Below are 15313 nucleotides of genomic sequence, written 5' to 3' on the forward strand. Positions count from 1 at the left end.
TGTTATCTCCTTACATATACCTACACTCTCCGTCTCTGTAAGATTGGGAATGATTGAGATTTCTCTCGGCACAGCTACCAGAAGACTTCACACTTTCAGACAGGTTGCTCACGTCACATCTATGTCTTCAAGCTCAGTTTGAGGCTGCGCAGTAATGCTCAGCCAGCACCAGAAAAGTGCTTCTAATATCCTTCACTGGTCTCCGTGGAAGTCTACGGCATCGCTTTGTCCATTAATTTTACTGTCTATGGGTTCTCGCTGCCAGATGGATCTCTATTTGGTGCCACTGTTGCTCTCGTGAATGTACAAGTATAGTATGTACACAAGTTAAAGGTTTTCTGCTCTCACCTCCACATCCACCTTCTTCTTCTGCATTGGCCTAAGAGATAAAGAAGATAGTTTAACAATGAAATGTTCTGCACACGTAATCATAAAGAATCAATTATAACTACATTTACATTTATATGCCAGACCTCAAACAAATGTTCTATTATTAAGCATCACACTTCTTTCTTTAATCAAACGGTCTTGTTGTTCATACATTGCTCATATTACATAGCCATATTTATTTTGCTCTTAAAACACTGCAATATATTCCTTGTCCTGCATATGCACCACCTGTCTATACTTTGTATATCACATTGCACTTTTCTGCTTTTTTTGCACTTCTGGTTGGACGCAAACTGCATTTCGTTGTCTTTGTACTTGATTCAATAAAGTTTAATCTAATATAATCAAGTGGAAGATATTTGCTCAGTTCTCATTGCTTCTTCCTATAATTTATAATTCACTCACCTCTCCACTTTCTACATGCAGTTCCTGATTCCTGTCTGTCACCTGTCGGGGTGACGGCTCCTGCTGCACATGCACAACCTGCACATAAAAATACTTTTATGAATGTGTTGAGTAAAGAAGCACAGTGGTGAACTGACTGCCCTCTTTTTAAATAACACGTAACAAATAACAGCAATTCAAAATGTCTATGGCTAACTTGAAGTGATAGATATTTCAACATGATCTCACTAGGAATATTTGTACTGTAATGTTAGCTCCCATAGGTCCTTTGTTCAAGCAGCAATTTTGACTTTTAACTAAGTGGTAGTTATGGTGCCTAAACCTAACCAAACTGCGACCGTTTCACGACGTGTTTAAAACGTTGCGTTCTCTGGTTTAGATATGAGTACGAAAAACGCTCCTGTGGGTCGTATTAGAGGAGAGGAACAAACAACCAATACCATCGTATGGTTTGGAGGACAGGTTGGCCTGGAAAGAGGCGCTGGATGTCCCTCCTCTGACTATCTCCACTATCAGGGATCCGCAAAACTGTTATGCTGTCAATGTCAATGCATGTACCCATCAACGACGATATTAAGGATGACATGTCCAACCCGTTCTCACTCCGAATTCGTAAAATACGGACGTTTTGGACAGTGGCTGTCAGCCTCAGAAGTGCCCTTCAGCGTGTTTGTATTATGTACCGGGGAAAGCAGCAGCTACACAGGGTTTAGAGAGTAGTACATGAGGGGGGGAATTCTGCTAAAGGAGGTTATTTGGGGGAGTGGGGGGGTCAAACACAGGACTTTCACCCAGGAGACCGGGATTTGTGTCCCGTGTTTCCTAAAGTCTCTTTCTTCTTTAACTGTCCCATTATTCCCGCATGTCACAGAAGCGTAAGCCCACCCACGACCTTTTTCTAAACTCAACTTCTTAACATAACTGCGTCAAAAGGGACGCCAATATTCCCGACCAAGCGTGTTTAGATCTGACGCTAAAGGAGACTTTTAGCGTTAATAACAACGACAAAGTCACCTGACCAAGAGTCCGTATTGTACGAGATGGGAGTGAGAATGACTTGATATATGATATGTCAGAAAATAAAGACCACCCTCCAGCTAATCAGAATACAGGAGGCTCTATGGAAGCTCATGGTGTAAATGTTACGATGCTGGATGTTTCACCTGATGTGAACCTGTGGCGGTGGTGGCTACTGGAGCTTGTGATTGTGGTTGTTGGGTGATTGTTTGGGAGACAGGACTCTCCAGGTCTCTCCTGTCCAATGGTGGCTCTGCATCCGTTGATAAGGCAGTGCTGTTGGTATTGTCTTCAGCCGGACAGATGTCCACCAGACTCCTGGGGAAGAAGGGCGAGTGGTCATGAATGACTGAAAAAGCTGTACAATTGATCCTTCCACCGGTGTCCTTGGGGTTCGTGCAACAGGTGGAGGTGGAGAACTAACACGATTAGCCTTCCTGTAGAACTGTTGAAGTGTGTTCAAATACCGTGTAGAGAAAGCAACATTTAGAGGACGTGCAAATGCATGCTGTGAATCTGTGATGTCCAGTACATATTTTGGGTTAACCTATTTGCCTTGTTGGCTCCTTTAGTTTCTGATTTCCTCTATTTCTGAGAATGCCTTTTTTACAACCCCTAAATGCTAAATGGTGGCTCAAGAAAGTTTCGGAGGGAGTGATATCAACAAAGAAAAGTAAGAACTTCACCCACGTCATACACCGTCCATCCAACCATGAATGCCTATGACTCTATGCAACATTTTATAGCACAGTTCTCACTGGGCATACTGATCACCGTATGTAGGTATTGTAGGAACAACCAACTGAAAAAAATGTTGGCAATAAAAGTTCAAACGTGGCCATGGAACAGGATTTGCCCAAACATTTTTGTTGCTTGTTGATGTGTGTGGGAATGTTTATTCGATGAGCAGGTTGTTCCTTGTATGGTAGCTTTGTCTACCAGTGTGCATGTGAATGTTGGTACGCTTTAAGGCGCTGACACACCAACCCGATTATCGGCCTTCGGACAGTCTGGCGAGGTCAGTGACTCAAGTTGGTTCGGTGTGTTGTGTGCCGTGGTCAGTTGGAGGAGCATTCATTTGGGCTGATTTGACATGTTGAATCGCCTGGTGGGTAGTCGGACTCAATGACCAATCTGATTGGTGCAGTACTAGCCCTTGACTAGCGAATCAGTGCACTTATGTTACACTTACCGGAAATGACGAGTGGGATGAGCATGACTAGAGTCTCTCAAAATCTGACGAAAATCTTTTAAACTGACCATTTTGTCGATCTGAAATGAAGACAGATTCAGCAACTGCACAGCCTATTTCTCGCTTAAAATGTTTTCAGAAACACATTTCGGTGAACTATTTTCGTAAAATACGAGATCGTATTCCCAACGAACCGCCATTATGGTCTGTTTTGAAATTTGGGAGCACTTGCTGGTTTTAATTTTTTGGGCTCAAGTCGACGTCTCCTCGGTGTGTTCCGAGGCACTTTTTTGACAAACTCGGGGAGACTGATCAGTCCGACTGCCTTTTCTGCTGACAGTCGACAGTCGTGTTGGTGTGTCAGAGCCTTTAAATGGTTGCTAAGGCTAGATAAGCGTCATATAAATGCAGTCCATTTAAGCTCTTATACTGACTGTAAAATTCCCAACCTACCTTTTGAGGTCTGCCCTGATTCATAGAAGAAAAGTTGACAAAAAGCAACACAAAACAAATTTAACCAGAAGGAGACACTGTGGAAAGAGGCAAACATGCAGCATAGGGCACACTGGGCATAAAGAAACTATTTAGAACCAAAGTCCCGCCCTAGTTCCTAGCTAACCTAGAGCAAAGAAAGCTAAGATAAGATAAATGGAAAACTCAACTGGCCAGTATAATTTCAACATCTTGTCATTTCAACAAAGATATAACGACAATAATTTAGTAATAATTTAGAATATAACAAACACACCTTACATTAGCTTTGATAGGTGTTTGAGACCCATGTTAAATAACGGCAACTAACGGCCACTCAGCTGTTTTGTGGTACCAGAGGATGATATGTGAGCCAATGGGCTAGACCCATTTATCTTAAGTTTTAGCTTCTTTTTTTATCCAATGGAAGAAGTGCCTGTAAAGGTTCTCAGTCATTTGGGTCATAGTTATCCAAGGAAGGTGTTGTTGTAAGAGGATCTAACAAACAAAGAGGTATCCATCTTGACAACAGCCCACAGAGGTTAAAGGTGCAGTAGGTACGTCTTATGAAACTACCTTTCTGTCATATTTGCTGAAACTGACCCTATGTTCCAGTAGAACTACATGAAGCAGGTAATAAAAAAACAAATCTGGCTCGTCTGGCGCCACCTATAGCCTGTAGTGTGATTTGCAAAAATCCACGCTCCCTGTTCAGATGCACCAATCAGGGCCAGGAGGGGTGTCTAACTGTGTGTCAATCACTGCTCATGCACACAGATTCATTCTCTCTTGTGGGGGGAGGGGCTTAGGAGACTGTTTTGGGCTTTAGCAGAAAGGGGGGAGGGACTGAGAAGTTGTCGATGTTCACATTTTTTGGCTAAGTCCTGGATCTTCACAATCCTACCTACAGCACCTTTAAATTGCTGTGTTTCCCTACTGTTCAGTCACAACTGAAAAAGTCTTTCGGATAAGAGAGACGAAATGTGTTCGAGCAGCTTTAACCAAGTCCAGATGACCTTCCTTTTTTAACCTTCCTTGGATACAAATGAAAGAAGTCCTTCTGTCCATTTCTGCCACTTACCGGTTCTGGGTTGCAGTGGCAATAGGCTAAACAAGGTAGCCCGGGCATCCTTCTCCTTGGCCACATCCATCCCTGCTACAGCTTACAAGTTACAAAACTTAGAGGAAGGCTTAGCCACCTTTTTGACTAACATCAATGAGGCAGCCAAAAAGGTCAGCAGTGGCAAGGGGCCCAGGGTCGATAAGTTTCACCCTGAAATAATATAGGCTCCACAAATTGTTGGTCTGCCTTGGTTGATATACCTGTTCAATATGACATAGAGGTCAGGGACAGTGCCTGTGTGCTGATATACCATACAAACCACATTGGTTTGGTAAGTCCTTAAAGTCAACTTGAAGGTCTGCACTGCCTCTGTCAGGAAAGTTTATTCTAGGGATGCTAGTCACATGACACACCCTTGGTGCAACCTGGACACATCATCAGTGATAGACCTAGGGTCCTCAGGTGTTTCAGGGCTCATCATCAGACACCCTCGCCCGGGAAACCCAGCCAGGGGTGATCATGCCCTGCCTTGTGTCCAGGTAGCTTACTTCGCTGCTTGTCACCCTTTTTAATCCAGAGTCAACCAGAGGAAACCTTTTCAGCTGCTTCTAAGATGTTTTTGATGGTTCTTCGTCTCTGCAGTGCACAGATCCCAGTCCCAGGACCCGTTGTCGAGATCAACAGCCTTTCTCCTCGGCCTCGACACAGACAACCTTCTAACCAATTCCAGACTAGTTGTAAAACAATGGACCAACTCTTTCAAAGATAGTAAGGGAGTCATGAGAGTTTACTCCTCCAACCTACATTGGTTTTGTGGAACTGGAGAAGGTCTATGAACCCAGGATGACTTTGGGAGGTACTGCGAGAGTATGGCGTGCAGGTCTCTCTGTCCACTGTCCATCGAGTACTTTGCCAAAGTAGTAAATCATCCTAACTCTCTCTCTGTGATTTTTATGGAAAGTATCTCTAGGTGCAGCCAAGAAATGGAGAATCACCTTTGACAGACACCTTTTATTAAGAACTAGGGCTGGGAATCGCCCAAAATTCTCTGAATCTTTTGATTCCAACTCACAAGGTCCCGACTCAATTACATTTACGATTCGGTATCAATTAGGTTAGGGAAATTTCAGTTACAATACCAATTTAGTTTGGATATAAAAGATTTTAAGAGAACTTCTGCATCAAATGGAGAAAGAAGGAAGCACATATCGTTTTATAATGCACTAGGTTAATGTTTACATTAAGAACTGATCCCAAGGTGTATAGAGGTTTAATCCTCGACGCAGCGGCCGTGGGTTTGACTCTGACCTGCAGCCCTTTGCTGCATATCATTCCCCCTCTCCCTCTCCCCTCTCATGTCTGTCCTATACAAATAGAGGCATAAAATGCCCAGAAAATAAAACTGAGCCCAAAAAGGTTTGTTTAAAGGACATTTTACTAAACGGGACTAACATCTACAATCATTTGCAAGGCATATATTAAAAGACCAATTTCATAATTTTATCAATCAATATCAGATTACACAAACAATTGATTTAAATTGGAGAATAGATTATTTTAACCCAGCCCTATTAATAACAGATACTAGCCTGGAACAGGGGCAGGACTTCAGCTCGCTCTAAATAGCCATAAGAAGTAAAAAAACGCTAGCTACATTTGATCTTACCAAAGAACAAGCTCTTAGTGCAAGCTTATACACTGGAAGCTACCCATACCAAAATATAATGACATCTTTGAGTTTCTTACAGAACTCCACAAGAGGATGACTTAAAGATGCACTATGAGTTCCTGCATGATGTCACTTCTGTTGACGTTCAAAGTAAAACCCCTGTGTTGTCTCCCGAGACCGGGCTTTTTCACAGTGTATTCAGGGGGCAGACAGCTAGTGTATCAAGGAGAGATGACTACGATTTGAGACAAAAATGAAATAGCGCTGAAACTATGCAGGAACTCATAGTGCACCTTTAATATATTTATATGAAATAGATGTATTGGTAAATTGCTACAGATAAATTGGGTTCCAAATCCAAGAAGTATGGGAGCATCCCTCCGTCTTATTGCAGGAGCAAACCTTAATCTAACTATTGCCGAGCTTACTGATTGAGTTCTTTCTTTTCCTCAACAGTGGCTTTGCTATTTTCCTCTGTCACTTTATTTTCCTCAGGACTCCTACTTTCTGTGCTGTCTTCACTCTCCTCCTGCAGGTTCTGCAACCTAAACGGTGAGCAGCAAGTGACAAAACAAGATGGAGAGACCCTGTCAGACAGTTCAGAAAGGAATTCATTGCTAAACGGAGCAGCATCCGATTCAAGCCAAGGGCAGCAGAGCTTGAGATTAGAGCTTTTGTAAAACAGTGTATGGAGGTTCAACCCTTCACTTTGCAGCAGATGGTGCAGAAAGTTCATAATAAAGTACATTGAGTGTTACCCTATAATTCCACCAGGCGCAACTCTGTTAAAAAACAGACCTGACGCGTATTTATAGCGAAGCCTAGAGGAGAGAGTATTTTAGGATGCGCTGCGTCACGGCTAGTGGAATAACAAGCTCTGTCTTGAGTGGCCGCGATTGCTGAACACAAAATGCGCCAGGTGGAATCTAGGGGCTCATTTGAACCTTTTGGAGATCAGGAGAGGCTGTCTAAATTAGTTCCAGACTTTTGTTCCAGACTAAGTCTAAAATATTATAGGACATTATAGGATTATAGGCCCCGCCTCATGCTACCAGAATGCATTACGCTGTTGTTTACAGAGACAATGAATGGGAAGCGTGGAAATTATGCTTGCCGGTGGACACGTACCATGACCAATCAGCTGCGAGTGATGCATCTGATCTACCCATGACTTTTTTTGTCGACAGAGAAGTTGCAGTAGCAGTATCTATGAGCAGTTAACTCAACATAGCAGTGCATGTGGGATAGCAGCAGATTGGTGGTTTGTGTTTCATGAAGATAGACTTACTCTGCGTCATCCTCGTTTTCCTCCTCCGGGATGTTGGACAGTCTGTTGTGAACAAACAGCAGGAGAGAGTCTCAGGTCAGTGTTTTGGATGTCTTGTGTACTTCAAGTGTATTTGGACTGCAAGTATCATGTGTCTTAAAAAACGATTCCATCTCAGATTTTATTCAAAGAGAAAAGATTTCAGGCAATGTCATGAGATCTTTCTACTTGTTCACATGGACGTTTCTGTCAGTGTTTTTTTGGCATTAGTTTCTTTCTTTTTTTAAATCTTCTGTCTCTTTTTATACATTTTTATAGGGACTTTTAGAAGCTCATTTATATTTATTCATTCACTTTTGCACTGATAGGACTGCCTACAATTGTGTTGTACAATGACAATAAAGACTATTGTACTCTTTTGACTGGACAGAATGTGTCTAAATTTCTACGTGTTGTGTTTATTTGTGTGACTTACTGCTCGATGGACTCTGGCAGTGTTTCTGTGATGATCTTAGCCAAATGCTCCACCTCCAGCTGTCGCGCTGCCTCCTCCGCTGCCTTCCTGGCCATCTCCTCTGCGTTGCGGGCTGCCTCCAGATGATCCTGCTGCAGTCTGTACAACAGGGAAGAGCTACTCTCCATAATTCAAGGAAATTACACTTTTAAATAAAGTTTAATATGTCTGCACAAAAGAAGGACAAAAAACTGGTCTGCAAGGTCTGCAAGTGTCCATAAGTGCTGAACGTTTTATGACCAGTGACATTGTGACAGTGACATTTTCTTCCTTTAGGCCAGTGCAAACCAAAGATTTGTGACGAGACTAGTTGAAACTTTCAGCTAGTTGCAACCTGTCAGTCTTCAACATTTGACAGTGTATCATCTGCATATCAATGGCTCTTTGTACTCAACTTTTAAGGCTTTTTTGTAGCTGGACATATAATTTGTAGCATCTTAAAATATGAATTTCGATAACGTTAGTGAAACTTGCTACAGTGGCATTTCTAGTGATGAATCTGTGAAAATGTTTTATTTCTTTGATTAACTGCTTTGTTCTAATGCCACTCCCTCTCTTCAGTCACTCTTTAGCTCGCTCAACTACATACCGTGCTCGCGGGCGCTCGTTGAGGCTCCATCTTAAACTCTGCCATTTCCACCAGATGACAGTTTACCCCATAGATTGGATGGATGGATTCTGGATAATTTTATTTCTACAGTTCGCAGCTGATTTGACCAGCTGACTTCTCTATTGGCTGTTGAAACAGGAGAAGTCTCTTACGTTCTAAAACCAGCCTCTGGAGACTCCACCAGCAGTCGAGCTGACACGGGCTGGTTCAAGTCTTTGGTTTGAACTGGGCTTAAATGTACTTGTGGAACAAAAAGAAAAACAACAAAAGGAAAAGGAAATTAGGCTGAAAGAGTAATAACTAACCTTTCCTCCACGTGAGCTTGAACCAATTCTCCAGCTTCCTTCTTGATGCTGTCCATCAGTGGAGTGCTTTGATCCATCCGGGTCTTTGCCTCTTCTGTCTAAAAACAACCACAGACAGAGATCTCACTCTGATTTTCTTCACATGGAAAAATAGCTATGGTACCTACCATGGTACTTATCCTGTTACCGACTAAAGTACCATGGTACCTACTCTGGTACAACCTTGCTACCCTTCAAAGCATCATGGTACCTACAATGGAACTTCCCTTGGTACCCTCTAAAGCAGTTCCCAATATTCTTCTGCAGGGCCATCCTTTTGTAGGTACAAATATCTGTTATTTCCAACACTGAGTGTAGTCCTTCAGTGCCTAGTCCCCTGGACAGCACAGGATGGCGCTAACACACAAGCTGCAAGAAATAAGTTACACTCTAAACCACTTGTGTCAAACTCAAGGCGCGCAGGATTTCACATACATTTTGCTGCCAAACCAAGAAAACCAAAAGGGAAATTGTTTTTCAAAGAAGACTCAAGACTCAGAAATTCCCCTAGAACCAGAGATTTTTCGTATTCAGGCTGTAAAATAATGTAATCATTGTTTGCCAAATTCTTTGATGGATAAGGCTTTATGTTGACCAAACTGTATGCGAGAAGACTTTATGAGACATGCAATAATATAGCCAAAGATATGACTTTTTCATGTCAATAAACTCTACATGTCTGGCTCTTTATGTGATTCTCATTTCCCAGTGTGGCCCTTTAAAATAAAGTTGAGTTATACATCCCTAATCTAAACTGTCTCCTCTGAATTGACACACAGCCATCATCTCACATCTCTGGTCGCTACTTCAACAGTACACATGGTGGATCAATTGTTCGGTAAAGTCTTTATATTATTTGGGGGACAATGGCATGGCTGATAGCTAGCTTGTCTTTGTGTTAAACATACTGTCACACAGGGTGCGATTTGTGAAAAAAATCAAAGGGGTGGGGGGGGATGTTTTTTAATCAAGCACAACAAAACTCAAGAGGTCTGATCAACGGGCATAGTTCAAATGACTCTGTAATAATCGGATAGTCCTTCGACCAATCAGACCAACGATCCCGGTGACGTAGCAGCGACAGCGGCCTCAGCGGGTTGCTGCGCTTCGGTGGCCACCATGTTGAATGTAAACAAGAAGCTGCCTGGTCGCTTCCCTATCGTCATCGTGTAACCGGCAAATAGCGCGCCAGGTGGATATTCCAGTTTGCGATTGGTCCCCGGAAAATTGTAATGGAAGCAGGATAGATAAATGTACAGGTTTCCAGCCTGAGCTGCAAGGAGGAATCAAATTGCCGGCCGATCGGGCTGGTTTACCCAGTCTACCTGGTCTCCACATCGCCTCACTGTTCGGTCCCTGACGGGAATGATTGTAAACAGATTAAATCCCTATGGGGTGTCCATTATCAGGTAATTAATGGACTCAAGCGGAGGCAACTGGTAATGGACACCTCGTCGGGCGTTAATCCTTTACATAAATATGCTTAGCAACGTCTTTACTGTTGGAATCCTACAAGAAGGAGAACAAGCCTTTACTTAGCACACTAGCATTGTTTGTTTTTGTGTAATAATCACAGGAGTTCATGAAACAACTAGAAAATTCCAGAAGACATTTTGAAAGTGTGCCTACTACTTGGTGCACATCCGAATAACAGTGGCTAACAGCAAATCTGCTGTTTGACATGTCCTCAAAAGAGAGGACAACATGGCCTACAGTACAGAGTCTCATTTAAATGGAGTCTGGTGGGTTTAGGATGCTTAAAGTACTGTTTATTTACATGCAGTCTGGTGAGTTTAGGATACTTAAAGTACTGTTTTTTGCCGATTTCGTGAAAACCGTGCGGCAAATCTTTTTGAAAACACATAGCACACCATTCCCGAGCATTACACACGTTTTGATGTATTTTGTGTGCGCGTGTTGGCAACACTGCGTGACGAGTAGCGAGACAAAAAACAGGCGGAATAATAAGTATGAGAAACAATAGTCATTGTGCCGATTGCTGCTATTGCACCACATCGGCACAATGAATAACTGATAATGAGGGAAGGACTAGCCCTGCTCTTTCACCTTCCCCACCCAGATTTTATCCTGCCGGTCTGGGAATTGAACTTCGAGATATTATATTGTTCTATTTGTCTTTCTGTAAGGCTACATTTACATCGCTACATTTTGGTTTAAAAGGAATATCTTCTGCTACATTTACCCCTCTCATTCCCCCTGCTCTGGCGTTTCCTCCTCTCATTCCCCCTGCTCTTGTGTTTCGGTTTAAAAAGGAATATCTTCTACTACATTTACCCCTCTCATTTCTCCTGCTCAGGTGTTTCCCTCTCTCATTCCCCCTGCTCTGGCATTTCCTCCTCTCATTCCCCCTGCTCTGGCGTTTCCTCCTCTCATTCCCCCTGCTTTGGCATTTCCTCCTCTCATTCCCCCTGCTCTGGCGTTTCCCCCTCTCCTTCCCCCTGCTCTGGTGTTTCCCTCTCTCATTCCCCCTGCTCTGGCGTTTGCCCTTCTCATTCCCCCTGCTCTGGTGTTCCACCCTCTCATTCCCCCTGCTCTGGTGTTCCACCCTCTCGTTCCCCCTGCTCTGGCGTTTCCGAGCCCCTAAACTGGAGACATTTGGAAGCACTTCTGACCCATTTTGGTTGGTAATCTCCGGGGTTGTGTTTCAGTCTCAATGGCCAAAAACGAAGACCTTTGGCAACACCGACACTGACTCCAACGTTTCTCCATCCTGATTGGGTCGTATCGGTCACGGCATCTCGTTCTCTGAGACTTAAAGCTACCAACGTTAACATGGTAACTACCAGCAGTGGGTGGAGTCTCACGCTGCCTCTTGTTTATGTCCAGTATACCAGGATGTTGATGAGATATGAGGTTTGGGCGTGTTAGTTTAAACAGGATTAGTTCTTCTACTGGAGATCAACGTTCAATGGTCACTGCTTTTCTGAAAGGGATACAAATGTCCTCCAGGTTCGGACAGAATCAGTCGAGTCAAACTCACCAGATTCTCTTTGTCCTGTGACTCTTCTTTCACCTCCTTCTGCTTAACGTCTTTGTCCTCGTCAGGTCCGACGTCCTCCAGCACCAGGTCCGTCTTCTGCTGGACGATTCTGACTGAACGGCACATGGCGGAAAAAGCAGGGCTGAGGATTATCTGTATGTACTGTATGTGTGTGTGTGTGTACACATCAACCTCTGGAGGTTATACATTTGTGATATTCTGGAGTAAATGGGCACTGACTCCCAACTGACAGGGCTCATACAGCTTTTAATGTCAAACAAAATCATGAATTAATCTGTTTTGAATCTAAAAAGACGAATTAAAATTGGTGAAATCATTATTACAAACACACAGCGGAAAATCTGATGCACTCAGCGAACACATACCGAATACACATTTACAGAAGTGTAACGCACTTTAAAAAAGCCCTGTTTTTACGAGTTTACCATCTCGTTAAAAATTTATTAAAAAGGCTAGCCTACGAACCCGTTCTCACTCCGAACTCGTAAAATACGGACGTTTGGACAATGGCTGCCAGTGTCTGAAGCAATGATAAAAATCCCCCTTCAGTGTGTTTGTAGAACGTACTGGGGAGAGCAGCAGCTACACGGGGTTTGAAGATGACGTAGCACTAAGAGCAACTACGGTAGTGAGTAGTATGAAAGGCCGAAATTCCGCTTAACGAGGTTGGTTGGGGGGGAATATGGGTCAAACTACACAGGACTTTCACTCAGGAGACTGGGGATCTCGTCCCACGTGTAAAGTCGCTTTCTTCTTTTCCTAAACCCAACTATAAGCCCACCCATGACCTTTTACTAAACCTAACTATAAGCCCACCCATGACCTTTTACTAAACCCAACTATAACCCCACCCATGACCTTTTACTAAACCCATCTGTAAGCCCACCCATGACCTTTTACTAAACCCAACTATAAGCCCACCCATGACCTTTTACTAAACCCATCTGTAAGCCCACCCATGACCTTTTACTAAACCCATCTGTAAGCCCACCCATGACCTTTTACTAAACCCATCTGTAAGCCCACCCATGACCTGTTACTAAACCCAACTATAAGCCCACCCATAACCTTTTACTAAACCCAACTATAAGCCCACCCATGACCTTTTACTAAACCCATCTGTAAGCCCACCCATGACCTTTTACTAAACCCAACTATAACCCCACCCACAACCTTTTTCTAAACATAACTGCGTCAAAAGGGACCCCAATAATCCCGACCAAGCATGTTTAGCGCGTTAAATGAAGCTAAAGGAGACTTTTAGCGTCAATAACAACGACAAAGGTCACCTGACCAAGCGTCCGTATTTTATGAGATTTTAAGGGAGTGAGAATCTGTTGAGCCTACTTAAAGGTATAGTGGAGGATTGTCTTTTTCCGGGTGGATTATCAAGACTATTGGTCCTCCTGGTTGTCAATCATTCTGGTGATATAGGTTTACGTAAGGCCGTCATACGTGCTCGTCCCTAGCTTTCAGGTGTATATGTGTGGTGAGCTTGAGCTACGGTTTCAGCCATTCATTGAAGCATTGAAGCTTTTGGGAGAATATAGTTCACACGCTGGCGTGTGCTAAAAGCACAGGTTGGACTTCCCACTGATGCCTCAGTCGTGAAGTTTCTACTCCACAGGTAAAGTTTGGCTATTTGGAGAAATGCATTTAAAATCACTGCTAGTAAAAGTTGATGTAAGCTATGATTAGCGATGCTAGCCCTGGCACAAGTCACGCACCGCGCACACACGGTAAACATCTCAATTTGTGAAAAAGTACAAATCTTCTTTTGGAAAGTAGGCTTGTATGAGCCATGCCGACAGCAACTTGTAAACAGTGCACTCTCGTGCACACGTTTAATAGGCGTTCCCTCTCGGGAGCAGGCAGAGTGCTGCGCATGTGCATTTTTTCAAAAAGTACAGAGGGCGGTTCTTTTCTAAAATTTGGGAAAATCCTCCACTATACCTTTAAGTGTTTGATGTCATTGGAAGTACATATGTCCCTTCTGTTTGGTTTAATCCGGTTTTAGTTTGGTTCGGGTTTGAGACATTGGGAGATTCTACAGATGGAATTGTTATCAGTTTGTCGACTTTGCGCAGGCACCTCAGGACTTTGCGGATGTTCAGGTGGAAAGCCCGTTCTGATCTGTTGTACATTGCGGGATCAGTTGAGTCGATATGGCATGCTTCACGGTTGTAAGATGAGTGAGATTGCTTGCTGTCACTGCCAATGCTAATTTAATTTGCTCTCTTTTGTTACATGTGGTCAAGAGGACCGTAAAATAATTAAAAGAAATTGCTTTTCAAGTGAATGCATTACGACTCCGTGCACGTAACATGTTTGGACATTCAAGTATTGTTTGATAGACTCATTGATTGGTTGGTTGGTTGGTTGATTTCTTTTCCCTACACGTTCAGGTTCCCCAACAGAAACACTCAACAAAGCTCTTATTTTATTCCAATTTCTTTATTTTCATGAACATACAGCAAAGTTGCGACATCTGCAGTCAGTTAGCTGCCTTTTTATCATCAGCAAAAGCCTCTAAAACAAAACTAAGGTTATCTTTGTCGTCACTAATGGTTTATGTGGGTTTCCAGTTTGAAGTAGCACCAACGGCAGAAGCATCACTGCTTAAATTAAGTTACAATATTTCAGTCTGTCATGTAGCTACTAAACTGAAGCAGGGATTATTAAACAGGGCTGCCCAATAAAGACGTACTGGCATAATTTAATTTGTGACAAACAGAGACATAAATAGATTTAGGAATCACAAAATGTATGTTCTTTATATGCAAATGTATGTAATCTCAAACCACCATCTTCCTGATCTACACATGTTTAAATATGTGCAAAACAGACATCTTATAGAAAACAAATCTGATTTCATTCCATGTTATTTCGTTGTTTTTTTCAAAAATGTTTGGTAAAATAAGGTTATTAATTTAAAAAACTGAAAGCACTGCTGTTTTGTGGAGCAAACTTTTTCTGTCTGTCTGCCTGCCTGCCTGCCTGTCTGCCTGTCTGTCTGTCTGTCTGTCTGCTGGTGTCAGTGTCAGTGTGAGCGACTCTGTCCTGCTCATCCTTCTCCTTTTATTTTAAGGGGCTCTTGCCGCCCTTTTCCCCCCCTGAAACGAAAGGAGAAGAGCAGCCCGGTTAGAGTCCGCCTCATCACTGACACCATCCCCTGCCAATCAAAACCCATCAACCAACCAACCAACCAACCAATCAACTCATCAATGCACATGGAGAGTAAAACTAAAAAGCTACATTTCTAAGATCCAAAAACCGAAAAAGAATCTGGAAAAATTATCGTTATATATACAAAAGTCAGTTGCCAATCAAAGTAGAATTAGGAGGCTTT

This window comes from Perca flavescens, chromosome 1 (genome assembly GCF_004354835.1).
Source record: "Perca flavescens isolate YP-PL-M2 chromosome 1, PFLA_1.0, whole genome shotgun sequence".
Lineage (NCBI taxonomy): Eukaryota > Metazoa > Chordata > Actinopteri > Perciformes > Percidae > Perca > Perca flavescens.